This window comes from Zootermopsis nevadensis, unplaced genomic scaffold, assembly GCF_977971745.1.
Source record: "Zootermopsis nevadensis isolate Lab colony 2312 unplaced genomic scaffold, Znev_1.0 Znev_ptg000020l, whole genome shotgun sequence".
NCBI lineage: Eukaryota > Metazoa > Arthropoda > Insecta > Blattodea > Termopsidae > Zootermopsis > Zootermopsis nevadensis.
In genome coordinates this window covers 15,081,141-15,095,463 of record NW_028259152.1, presented here as the reverse complement: position 1 = coordinate 15,095,463, position 14,323 = coordinate 15,081,141, and the positions used below count along the sequence as shown (strand labels likewise).

Sequence of the window (14,323 nt, the reverse complement as noted above, 5' to 3'; positions counted from 1 at the left end):
TACTATACTTTTTTTTAAAAAAAGCGTGTGTAGATCTAATATTAACACCCACATAAGTTATATTCTTCTGTCTATACAGGCATATTGCACATAAAACAATTGTCTCCACTTTCAGAAACCTCGATGCCAACAATATTTCAGTTTCAAAACCGTTTTCTTTGTGTGTTCGTACGTGAACCTACCGATATTTGTCTCACTTTCCTCAAGCAATGGCATATCTTCATACATAGTCCTTATTTGTAGATTATAGAGCGTGATTTGTTTGATTGCTGATTATATCTAAGAAATCGCCCATACTAAAATAAAATATATATGAATTTGATTTTTAATAGCCCTTAACCTCACTTTAGTACAGCTCATTACGAAGCAGCCGGAAAGAATGGATCTTCCGATTTTAAAACCAAACATGACGAAAGTTCTACTTAATGTTCCGATCTACTGCGTTCTTAACTCTTGGGATCAGTAAAATAGGTTCTTTGAAAGTAAATTAACTTCGTTGAAGTGTAATCTACTTTACGAGTAAATTATGAGCCCGAAATACTGCCTCCAGGATTTTATAAGAAGCCAAAAATAATAAAGCACTTCCGTACTGAAGCAGAGATTGTCTGATTTAGGCGTGGCCTCTGACAACAGAAAGAATCGTTGAAATCTTTTATTTACTTTCCTAATAACCAAAGTTTCGCCCACTTTTCTCCCGTAGGTTGGAACTTTTTATTCAACTCGAGATCAATTATTCTCGTGTGGTACTCAACACGTCGCGTGACTTCACGTGCATTCACAGAACTTATTCAAGTACAATCAGCGAATCCAAACTTGGTTCGCAGAGAAATTTGATTAATCTCCGAATGCGAATAACATTTTTTGACGATGCCAGTCATAATTTTAAGGCTGAAAGTTTTGTTTATTGTTCTTTTAATGAACCTATTTTTTATCTTCTTTCAGGGTTACTGAAGACGTACGAGGTGCGATCGGAAAGTTTCTAGACTGCGCGTATAAAAACCCGTACACTTATCTCAGGTATTAAATTCATCCATCACCCTCGAAGTAGTTCCCCTGGGAGTGAACAAAACGATCCCAGCGCCGCTGCCAAGCCTGGAAGCATCCCTGGAAATCTTTCTTTGTCAGCCTGTCAAGCACCATCTGCGATTCTGCCTGAATCTCTTCTATCGTCTCAAATCTCCTTCCCTTTAGCTGAATTTTCATCTTTGGGAAGAGGAAGAAGTCACAAGGAGCTTAGAAAGGAAGTTGGAGTCGGTTCTTGCAAGATCTTTGAGCTCCTGACAAACGAGAAGTCGATTCTGCTTCTGGTCCTCAGACAGGATGCGTCGCATGTGGAGTTCTTCCTTTAGAATCAGCTGACAGGTCCCATAGCCTATCCCAACAATGTCGCACAAGTCGTTGATGGCACGACGTCGATCTTCGTTAATGGCCTGCCGAATCTTCGTAACATTTTCGGGCGTTGTGCTCGAAGATGGTCGTCCAGAACGCTCGTCATCATCGACAGAGGTTCGGCCATTTTTAAAACGTGAATGCCACACAAAAGTTTGTGCACGACCCATTGCGGACTCCCCAAATGCTTGCTTTAGCATTTCATAGGTTTCCGTAGCCGTTTTGGCGAGTCTTTGGCAAAATTTGATGCACACGCCATTCCGAAATCGCAGGAGGGTCGGTGTAATGCACTACCAAAACGCCCGTAACTAAGAAACAAATGCTAATTCGATGATGCCGGCTGGCACACTGATTTACTATGAATGCAGGCCGCACCCCCTAGCGGCAGAAGCTCGTACTACATCCGGTTCGCCCTCTATTGACACAGTCTTGAAACTTTCCGATCGCACCTCGTAGCTCTTAAAATGTATGTAAACTAGAAGATGCTGGACAGAATAAGTTCATTTTCTTGGAGACAAAAACCAAAAGACAATAGATTTGCTGGGGTAAGAACCAGGTGAAATATTAATATTATTTGTTTAATATCACGTGACCTCGGAAGAGAAAAGCAACTTAAACAAGTTTTGCGTGGAATGTTAAAGCATTTTCTAGCAAATGTTTGGTGTAATACGAAATACTTCAATTATATTTCGTCCGTTGCAGATAAAATATCAGCCCACTTCGGAAACATTTCATATTACCTGTAATTTTCCAAACTAGCTTTTCCAGACTTACGCTGATGTCAGAAATGTACAATTTTATTTGAACAACATTTTTTCAAGACTTAATAAACCTGCCTTTTAAGGACTCTCCGGAATTATTTTTCGTTTGACGAACTTTAAATATCTGTATCCTTTTACCTTTAAAACTGGAATTTTTCAAGGGTTAATTCTGCAGTAAAAAAAAAATAATTCTTACTGTGACGTTACGATGATACAGTTTGCAAATCTTGTAACAATACAAGGCAATTTAACGTCCACTGTACAAGGAGAGTCACCTAAGTCTAATTTTTGCTGATATCACGTTAATTCGACTGATCTCTGGGTGACATAAGATCTAACATTTTCGGGGTGAGGTTACAGTTCAGATTTCAGATTTGCGTTCTACTGCAGTGGTAAAATTTGTTGCAACAACTTTAGCGCTGACAGATTCGCGGTTTGCTTCAAGCTGAAATATGGTTTCATGCCAACTGAAGGACTATCAAAAGGAGGGATTACACACATTTTGACATCCTCGCTATTAAGGCCACAAGTTAAAAGGGAAAGAAATTACTGCCGAATCGGTTTCCGTTTGTCGGCTGCATTACTCGACCGCCAAGGCGCCATTACGTGGTTTAATTGTAAATTAGACTTCTCGTGAGCTCCTTGCATCTTTAATTACTCCTATTACAAGGGTTAATGCGACCGAAAAGGAAATGGTATTTTATTCTTATAATTAAGAACTTTATGAGCCAGAAAACAGGAAAACGAAAACGCCCCACACAGAAATAAATTGTGATTGCTTTACTGACTTCAGTCGGCACGAATTGTGTTCAAAAGCAATTATGCCTACCTCTAATGCAGTTAAATATATTCATGGTGTTAAATTCCTCGAGAACACGAGACAAATTTGTATTTGCACAAATATGTAGAAATTTTTTTCTATAATATCATTTGATATTAATTTAACGTTTCCAGTCCTAATACACTGGAAATTAAAACAGCAGTAGATCCGTCTATCTCCACGAGAAGATCTCTTTCTTGTCTGTTGTACGCGTAGAAAATATTTGCCTGACGTTACTATAACTTTTATAATTTGTAATACAGGACTAGTCTAAATGATGTTCCCGATTTGAACACATGTTACTCACGTTTAATGAAATTCAGATGCACAAAATTGGTACCGATGGAAAGAGATACTCTCTAGGACACAAAAGGTTCCCCTGTCTTCGATGGCAGCCATTTTCTTTCACATCGCCCCTGGCGGCGAACAGTGTTACTACAAGGCCGCGAAGTATACCAACATAAACTTGGAGAGTTTCTCTTTCCATCGATACCAATTTTGTGCATCTGAATTTAATTAAACGTGAGTGACATGTGTTTCAAATTGGTAACAACATTTAGACTAGCCATGTATTATCATAAGATACTGTTCAAGGTCACATTTACAAAATTAACTTGTTCCCACGCCACGCTGTGTGTTTCGTAGGCATGATTGTTTTAACGTAACAAGGGGTGATGGTCACACTTGTGCAGACCCCGCCATTAGTTTATTCTTTTGGTTGATTGGTTGATCCGCAGAAACATCAGATCCCTAATGAAGAGGATAGATACTGCTCTCGAAACGTCGGTTTTTAACTACAGACTCAAGCTGCTGATTGTTAGTGAATAATTTATTAAAGTCTAAAGCATTTTTATGGGTCTGCAAAAACTCACAAGTGGACTCTCATTGAATAACATTTTAACAGTGGGAACCACCATTCAATAAAATTTTAAATCTGTCGTGTTCCGGTTTAGACCATATCCAATTGTTTTCTCGACAGTTATCAGCAAAATGTAGAACCAACAAATGGTTTACCCTGCAGACATAGGTCCACAACGAATTTTATTGAAAAAGGGAGACTGACAAACCAACGCAACTCTATGAATCAACAAGTATTACCTATGGTACATCAGGTAACCTTATTCAGCCATCTGCTGTTTGCGCCAAATAGCAGAAGAAAGAATGCAAAAATATCATTCAACTCGTCTTGTAAGTGGATGGCGTACTAGGCGTTGCTGAGATTTCAGAAGAAATACTTGAAGATGAAACGCTGCTGCCCAGTGGAGGATTTACTCTTCGCAAATGGCGTCCAAGTCATCGTAAACCTGTAGAGAAAATATCAGATGGAAACGGAGAAACGATCTCGCAGCTACGAAAGTACAATGAATCTGGAGACACCGCGCCTCCTGTGGCGGAAAAACGCAACTACAATGTTTCAAGTCGAGAATCGTAAAAGATATCAAACAGACGAGCATCATCGTAACTAGCAGCAGTCCTGGACCACTTGGGACTTGTAAGTCCAATTCTAATTATGATATATTTTATTTCTATAAGACCTATCGTTGACTAAAATGGAACTGCATGATACATTTCCTCCAAATGTAACGTCATCATGGAAACAACTGCAGGCTACACGACGTAACAACCCAGAAGACAGCCATCTTTAGACTCGCCTCTGTGTAAACCTCAAATCCTGCAAGAAGGAAGTTCACAGTATCAGGAAGATAAATCTTCTGCGATCAGCTCTCACTCTTAACGCCAACCTTCACGAACATTATTATCCGGTACCTTACCTACCACACAATTCAAAACATAACAAAAACCGAATTTTAATTACGAGGTGCGATCGGAAAGTTTGTAGACTGCGCCTATAAAAACCCGTACACTTATCTCAGGTATTAAATTCATCCATCACCCTCTAAGTAGTTCCCCTGGGAGTGAACACAACGATCCCAGCGCCGCTGCCAAGCCTGGAAGCATCCCTGGAAATCTTTCTTTGTCAGCATGTCAAGCACCAGAACGCTCGTCATCATCGACAGAGGTTCGGCCATTTTTAAAACGTGAATGTCACACAAAAGTTTGTGCACGACCCATTGCGGACTCCCCAAATGCTTGCTTTAGCATTTCATAGGTTTCCGTAGCCGTTTTGGCGAGTCTTTGGCAAAATTTGATGCACACGCCATTCCGAAATCGCAGGAGGGTCGGTGTAATGCACTACCAAAACGCCCGTAACTAAGAAACAAATGCTAATTCGATAATGCCGGCTGGCACACTGATTCACTATGAATGTAGGCCGCACCCCCTAGCGGCAGAAGCTCGTACTACATCCGGTTCGCCCGCTATTGACACAGTCTGGAAACGTTCCGATCGCACCTCGTAAAGTAAGTTCGAAGAGCTTAAATTCAAGACAGTAATGGTTGAAGCGTGTGAAACCAAATACGCATGCAGGTACAGTATTAATTTCAGGATTATACAAAAAATAGATGACGATGGTCATTCTGAACTAAAAGCTCCAATGACATCAGCAGGGTAAACCACTAGAAATATCTATGTGGCCCACGTATCGTGGCTCCCAAAAGCAAATAAGTTAAAAGCTTGCAGCTGCCTCCTGATGAAGAGTCTGAAACATCGAATGGCTGTGATTGAGGAAGAGTACAGAAGTTTTCTAAAATTCTGCAAGGAGAAGAGCGAATTTAATAGGAGAGAATTGGTAAAATAGTGAAATTTAATTTATTAAAGTTAATTATTACCTCCTTTCAAAATCAGAAGAATCTTAACACAAAGGAAATGTATAATTCATTTCTGAAATTACTACTGTCGAAACGTCATTGTATTTTAAGCTACTCTCACAGAACATCGGAGTCAATCGTGCTTTGTAATCTGAAGATCCTGTAGACCAGCAATTCTGATAAATAGTTGTTTTCCTTAGACTCTCTTTGTAAATGACGGCGTTACCACTAACATAAATATATCTTAATACTTGTAATTTCTGTCTTTCAAAGTAACTTGTCTGTAAGTTCAGTAGTTTCCAAATTTAAAATCAGAAAACACAAAAAATATATATCGACATGGAATTTACAGATATTGAGTTAAGGGTGCATCAAGGTTGTGAAATATATTTACCTTAATTTACTTCTTTTTATTTGGTATTTTTAATGGTTAAATCCCCAGCTAAATTTATACAGATTTTATAACTGTTAAAATACAAAGCTTCTACTCCGATTACTGTCCAAATTCCCTTCTCTTAACAGAGAAATTCAGCTATTTGTAAACACGTTACAAGGCAGGTACCATGAGCTTGAATTCGTGAAATCGTATTAATTAGTAAGATTTGAGATTCTAACTGCATGACATGAAGAATTACTTCTTCCGGTTTGTAACGCCGTGCGTAATTGTAGGTAGACACCAAAATTTGAAAATGGTGACTATATTTCTCTGAATCCTTGATATCTACATGCATACAGCGTTCTAACCCAGTACACCAACATCGAAACATCCTAGAAGGTTTAAAGTTCATTCGTTCGGAGTAAATGCGACAATTATGGGAATGGTTTGTCCAACAATTTCAAGCACTAAGTTTGCTATTGATACAACCGTCTGAACCAGAAATTACTGCAGATTACAGCCAAACTTCGTACTTTGACTACTCACATTGCAAAGCAGACAGCTTAATCAGACCAGGGAGTAGAGGACAATGAACATGAAACAGTGGAAAGTAACTTCTGTGTGTGATGGAGACAGAGAGAGGTAGACAGAGAGGATCGTAGAAAGAAGGAAGGCAAAGATGTAAGGTGGAAGTTTAAAATTATATTCTGTTCAGCTGAAGAGACATATGTTTGTCTAGAACAACGAGGGAGTCTAGATCCGAGGTGGACCTCGCAATACAGCATTAATGGCATTTGTAACGACTCAGACAGTTACCACAGGAACGTTTTCCCAGATATCCCCAGGTGATCAGATCTGGTACTAACGAATCCGGTGCGACAACGTGACTATACTACGCAGTTCGCATTTTAGAAGCGGTCTTGAACACTTACCGCCCGAGGGTGTTTAAAAAACCTACGTTAAACATCAAACTGTTACAATCGAACCCAACTTTTCAGTATGCCTCAATGGAGAGGAAAATGAACGGGGATTTTTTTGTGTACAAATTTCGCATTGTGATAAAATGTTTGATTATTTTACGGTGTTGTCTCCGCTAACGATATTTGGTTCGCGTGGAATAACATAAAGCCATGAATATGGGTAGTGGATAAGTAAGGAAGAAGGACAGACATGACAGAAACTTTCAGACACAACTTGGTAATAAAAGATAAACGAGTGTGATGGGTCGACACACCAAAATGTTTGAAGTACTCAAATTATAGGAAGAAAATGTCGATTTCACATAAATTTTTTGTTCTCTCCTGTGTAAATGATCTTTCTTTTCGAGAAGTTTAAGTTGAAAAGGGTTTTATCGAAGTCGTCTCTGACATATCAGGTTGAACCATTACCTCCGAAAGTATTGGTCCAGTCGTATCAAACAGCATCTTTTACTAGATCCTGTTCAATTTCCTCTTGCCAAAGACAATGACGAAGGTCCACGGTGACCCTACTCAGTGAGATCCACCTGACACATAACCCAACTTTTTCAATCAATCTATTTCTCTTGTCAGCGATGTATTTGCCTGAGTCGACTCATAATCTCGGGTTTAATAGCGTGGTACTGGGCGGAATGTGGATTAGATAACTGTTTTAATATCATGATATTTGAGGTTATCACAGCGACGAAAATTTCGATTATGATCTTTCAGGATATGACGCAGTGCAGCGTTGTAGGTGATGTTTCGGTGGAAATTATCGACTCCAATTTCAGGACGGATATTATTTCTAGTCTAGTGGTCAGAAGACTGGCCTTGTAATCCTGGGGTCTCGGGTTCGATTCCCGGCGGTGCCCGAATTTATAACTTGTGTTGGGCAAGACCGTGGTCTAGGTATCACGGAGTTTTCCTCCGGGGGCTCCCCGGTTTCTCCGTGGCATCCCAACAATTACTCCATTCACACACACAGAAGAAGGCAATGGCAAACCACTTCTGGATCATCTGCCAAGAACGTATATGAACAGGTCCCAGTCCGAGAAAAGGATGAAGGATCCCGTTCATATGGACCTGTCGTCAGACAGAACACTAATAATAATAATAATAATAATAATAATAATAATTCATGAAAATTAAACAGATGAAATTGTCATGTCGATAATCATTGTATCAGACACAATGACGAAGCACATTTAACACTAAACACATGTGTGACTTCACTAATGTTGTTTAATAAATAATATGAATATCAATTTAACTTTCCTTCCTGATACCGATTAAATTATTGCGTGGGATGTGGATGATAAAGACAGGTGTCAAGACAACCCCTTATTCTTCCAAAATCGAACAGAGTAAGAACACTATTTTAGCCAATCGCAGAAGAGTTACGCCCAGCTTACTGTGCAGCGTTACTAGCTGTGCTGTGTTGCGAGTTCTGAGCTGTCGTCATTCGCCTGAGCTGTGGTATGGGCGATATTTGACCAAGGTCATTCTTTAAATTCGGCCAAGGCCCAAATTTGGGAATTCGCTGACAAAGGCCACTTACACACACATCTGATTGAGGAATAACTGGAGCGAAATTAAACAATGTCGAAACTCATATTTACGTAAACAGATCAATGATTCCCCAGTTAAATAAATAAATATATATATTGTTATTTTACTAGAAATGTTATTTCTATGTACAATATTTTATGTGGGTTAAGAATTATAACATTATTTATGGCATTTTGGGTGAAAACACAACACCCTACAAAGCAATTGACCATGCGTGTTACAAAACACTCAAATAAATGAATTGCGTGATGCGAAAATTATGCACAAGAGTAAATATTTGAATTTTAGAATTTTGTAGGTTAGATCAAAGTGTTGAATAAAGCACGGAAATTTTCACTAGTTTGATGATTTTCGCTTTGCTACGCGATTCGTAAGATCAAGATAGAGAGTGGGACGAGAAACGAGAGTAAGAAGAAATGTTTTCCAGAAAGAATATATTTGGCACGATTTCTTTGCTGAAGAATATTGAATTATCAGCGTCAGGCTTTCCGAGGCAGACTGGTTTGGTCTGTAACCTCATTACTGAACCACAGCTGAACGTGTCTGCTCCCAACTGTAAGTGCTGTGACATTAATAAATATTTTAAAATTGAAATAACTCGAGAACAGACAAACCGATTTTCATTAATTCTAAAACTGAAGAATTTTAAGAAAAATTGCGATCTTGTTTCAGTTTCCAATTAGTCAGGATAATTTTAACGAAAACTTTACATAAAATCATAAATACACAATCTTATCTCAGGCCATCCTACATTGAAAACTAATCCTTCGTTCGTAATAGAAAAACCATTATAGAGTACACATCGCGTTGAAACCGTCTTATATTGATAATTTAAAGTTCTACTACAATTTGGCTTCCGGACAAATATCTTATTAGACAAGTTAAGCCAACAACTCTCAGAAGATCTGGGTTTAAATGGACGATAATATTTAATCACCGATGACGTTGATCTGTGTTGTAAAGCCGCGTTGATTTGTGGGTAGACAACTACCAACGTCCCGTAGGAACATGGCACCTCCATTTCCAACTCTGAGAAACTCTGGCGTCTACGAGAACCTAAAATTTCAAGCGCTTCATTGTATATCATACATCGAAGAAGTGTGCACTGTTTCCATGTTGGTAAGAATATGTACCGTTAGCGAGTATTCGTAAACACAGTAAGGAATCATCGGGTCACATAAAATGGTAGAAATTTATGAACTAGTCAAGTGACTAGCAGCTTTAAATAAAAGAACTCTGCTCCATGGTATCACAGTTTTCCATCCACATAACAACCAATTATTTTATTAAGATGGCTGTCTTATAGGTTGTTGCACCATATAATCTAGTAGAAGTTGACCAACGCTTCGGAGGTCCTTGACTATCGCCCTGATGATGGAGGCAGCAAGCACCTCTGAAACGTTAGTAAACTTCTATCAGATCCACCGCCGTGAGAAACACAAATCCTACAACTATATTATTGATAGCAAACCAATTTTTTGTTACAAACAAAGGATTCGCTTATTCTGACGTCACTTAAACTGCACACGGCACTGAACAAGACGAATTAAGAAACAACCCACAGATTCGCCTTTGCTAGGAGTGACTGAGGAAAAATACGAAAAGGCCGCAGGCAAGACATAATGTAACTCAGCCGAGATTTTAACCAGGTAAGTCTTGTATGTAAGTCTAGACAATTACCGTCACAACTAACCTGTTCGATAATAACGCTGCTTTATTAGAGCATAGTTTTCATCCAATCACTTTTTCTTTAAAGGATAAATGTATGGCGAGATTATTCAGCGGCTGTGCCGCTGTTACTAAGAAAATCTGCAACCTACGCAGCAGTTACTCAGAGCAGAAAGACCGTGGTCTATCGGCAGTACGGCCGCTAAATTCTGTCACAATATAATCAAATCGATACCGACGAATAGCATGTTAATTCATTTTAAATTAAATCAATACGCTGTCAAGACAAAGATGTTGATCTTATTTACAAATTCGCCCTGATGACGGAGGCAGTATGACCTCTGAAACGTTGGCTAGCATCGACCAGACTACACGGCGCAACAACCCAGAAGACAGAAATCTTCATCCCCCTGATGATGTAGGCAGTATGACCTCTGAAACGTTGGTAAACATCGACCAGACTACACAGCGCAACAACCCAGAAGACAGAAATCTTCATACTCATCGCCCTGATGATGTAGGCAGTATGACCTCTGAAACGTTGGTAAACATCGACCATACTACACAGCGCAACAACCCAGAAGACAGAAATCTTCATATTTTTAATCGCCCTGATGACGGAGGCAGTATGACCTCTGAAACGTTGGTTAACATCGACCAGACTACACAGCGCAACAACCCAGAAGACATAAATCTTCATACTCATCGCCCTGATGACGGAGGCAGTATGACCTCTGAAACGTTGGTTAACACCGACCAGACTACACAGCGCAACAACCCAGAAGACAGAAATCTTCATACTCATCGCCCTGATGATGTAGGCAGTATGGCCTCTGAAACGTTGGTTAACATCGACCAGACTACACAGCGTCACAACCCAGAAGACAGAAATTTTCATACTCATCGCCCTGATGACGGAGGCAGTATGACCTCTGAAACGTTGGTAAACATCGACCATACTACACAGCGCAACAACCCAGAAGACAGAAATCTTCATACTCGCCGCTGTGAAAACCTCAAATCTTACAAGGATTCGATCCCTTCCCTCCATGCTTACTAGTCACCATCCCACCACAGATCTTCAGGTCCTTATGACGTATTATTATTGACTTACGGTACAAACAGAAGATTTTGAAACTTAAGTTTTCAATACCAGATTATTAATGCAATCTTTTATTGACAATTCATAATCTGCAAAGAACGCATTTGTGTATTCCGGAAAGGATTTTTACCTTTCCATCCTTGTTACGTTATCCTCCCATCTTCAAGTTTACAAATTAAAATTCGGTGAAGTCTACAAATTATAAAGTTCCTTATTGTGCAACTGTGTCTATATATTCTTCTCTTACATCTAAATGCTTTAATCGGAAATCGGTTCTAAAACGACCTCAGTTGACGATTTTCTTCATTTAAGGCAAGAAACGAAGTTAAACAACCACACAAAGTCAACAAGAAAAATTATGATGTGGTACATTTTAATATTTTCAGATTTTAGAAGCAGTCAGCACCAGAAAAAAATTCTCAAACAATATCAAAATTTAATCAACTCTTCCTTTTTTCGTGAAAACTGATTTGTTTTCTTCGTTCTTAGATATTTGATCTTCGAAACATTTTAAAATGATTTATTAGCTTTTCCTCTAGTATTACTTGTTTCTAATTATGTTAACGTTTTAGTACTTATAAAATGGCCTTCTCACTGCTGTCTAAAAGATGTCTTCTAACCTGCTTTACGGTATGCATGTCCCCCCCCCCAAAAAAAAAACTTTTGCAACAAGTATTCGAGATTATCATTTTATAATATTCTCCATTCTCTGCACACTCTTTCTTAGGCATGAATATTTTATCTGAACGCTTCATTCCAATATGTCTATCGTACGCTCTAAATTGTTTTTATAAATAACCGCCCGACGATGTAATATTTTTCAAATTACAAGCAAAAAAATGATCATCGCAAGTGTAAAGGTTTTGCATGGGATCAGCTTGTTCAGCGCTTTAGAATGCATTCATAATCAGGTGCCGGAAGCGAACCGGATTGGATCCAGAGAGTTTATACAGAATTCATAAGCATACAAGCTCTCACTTCCAGTGCGTAGCATAAATTTGGCTGAGCTCGCTGAGTAGCTATACCCCTGGGACATCTGTTGCCTTGCTTCACAGGGAGTGGATGAAGAGAGAAGGATAATAAAGGTTAATTTACTTAATGGTTTGAGAGAAGATGTGTTTCCTTCTATAAAGTTCGTGTGTTCCGGAAGGAATACGGCCTTCTGCAAGGATTAGTAGTCAATAACGTAAATTTTATTATATGCAACAAGAATATATAACCTCGATCTAAACTACTAATTTGAATTTTATAATAAAAGTGAAAACGTCAAAAGGCTAGGTATTATAAAATGTTCTTTAACAATAATATCTCCCTCACCATTATTTTTAATAATATGTGAAAATGAGAATATAAATATTAATTAGGTGGATCTGAAATTCTCAAGGCGGTGACTTTAAAGATGGCTGTCTTCCGGGTTGTAGCTCCTTGAAGTCTGGTAAAACCATCCCAGAAGACAGTCATCTTCATATTAATACGTTTTTTTGAGTTATGGTATTTTTGGTTATAACACTGTGAATATGACCTTGAACACAGAGGCCACATCTTCTTACTCCATCACGTTTGTAACCACTAACAAATTCATACGAGGTCAGATCTCAGGAGACCACAACCCACACATTCATCGCCGCGGAAACCACAAGTCTCATACATGATTTTACTCGAGACGTTATGAATCATACTGGAGGGAAATCACTGCATTGCACATTTATAAATAATTGCGCTGGATAACCGTGTGTCCATCTGCAATGCATGGGTGTTCCAAAATGGATTTCATATTAATAAGTGATTATATTCTGATGGCCGTGCATGTCACTGGAATGCGTGGATAAAACCCGGAGGGTTGCATACCCACAAGTGATAAAACTAGATTATCATGAATCACCCTGAAGTTCAAGGACTTACCAAAGTGAATGGCTCGTTCAAAAGAGATTACACTCCAGAAGACATGCGTGGTACTGAAGTGAAAATACATATCCGAGTGGACTGAGCGTTCATAAGTGATATATTCGTGTATCCGTTCATCAAATTGATGTACAGATATACCCCAATGGAATATATATTAACATATTTTTAAATTCGAGGACCGCACATCACATCTGGAGTATGAAGAGGTACCCCAGTGGAGTACACATTTATATTTTCCAATGTATATGACCGACTTACGTGTTCGTTCATTCATTGTCCATAAATGTTAGTTATTTTTTTAAACTAGTCGTAATCCCTGATAAAGAATTACACACGTTTAGTAAAGTATTTCTTTGTAGGATTTGAGGTTTTCACAGCGGCGAGTCTGAAGATTTCTGTCTTCTGGGTTGTTGCGCTGTGTTTACCGACGTTTCAGAGGTCATACAGTCGGCAGCGTGACCTCTGAAACGTTGGTGGACATCGACCAGACAACCCAGAAGACAGCAATCTTCGAAGTATTTCTTGTTATTATTCAAGACAATTGCACACTTTACATAAAATTTACCGTGTTTCTTTAATTATACTGTTGTGTTTTACTGGGACACAGATAGTTTAACGGAGCAAAATATTTCGGCAAATGTCTCCCACGAGGTTCACCTTTCAGATTCTGCACTAACTCAACAAACACTTTGACTTAAATTATTTAAATCAATCGGGTTCTTCTGTTTCTCGCTCTTTGATCGTCATTTGTTTTAACGTTATTTTGTTACTAATTGTTCTGTTCAACGAGATACGTTCTTTGTTGACTCATTCATTACACTCTCTGTTTTCGTTACCCTGTGTAGTGAAACGGTGTCAGTTCTTCCTTTCCGTCATCGAATTATGTTCCTTGATAAAGTATCCTTCTGTTCCGCGGTCAATCTGTACTTGGTAGAGATCACGTGTATGTGACAGTCTTCTGTGATGTGTAGTGTAACAGAAACTGACCGAAGGTTCAAAGCTACTTCCAGCCTTCAACTTCAGTTAGATGATGATGTTCACGGTTAGAATCTCACCAAAGTCCTTA

The 14,323-nt window shown here is 38.8% G+C and overlaps 1 protein-coding gene across 4 annotated transcripts in view; it reads right to left on the bottom strand.

The window, feature by feature from the left end:
- Positions 1-14,323, bottom strand: part of LOC110831017 (limbic system-associated membrane protein) — a 457,320-nt gene that overhangs the window by 99,948 nt on the left and 343,049 nt on the right. The window lies entirely within an intron of this gene.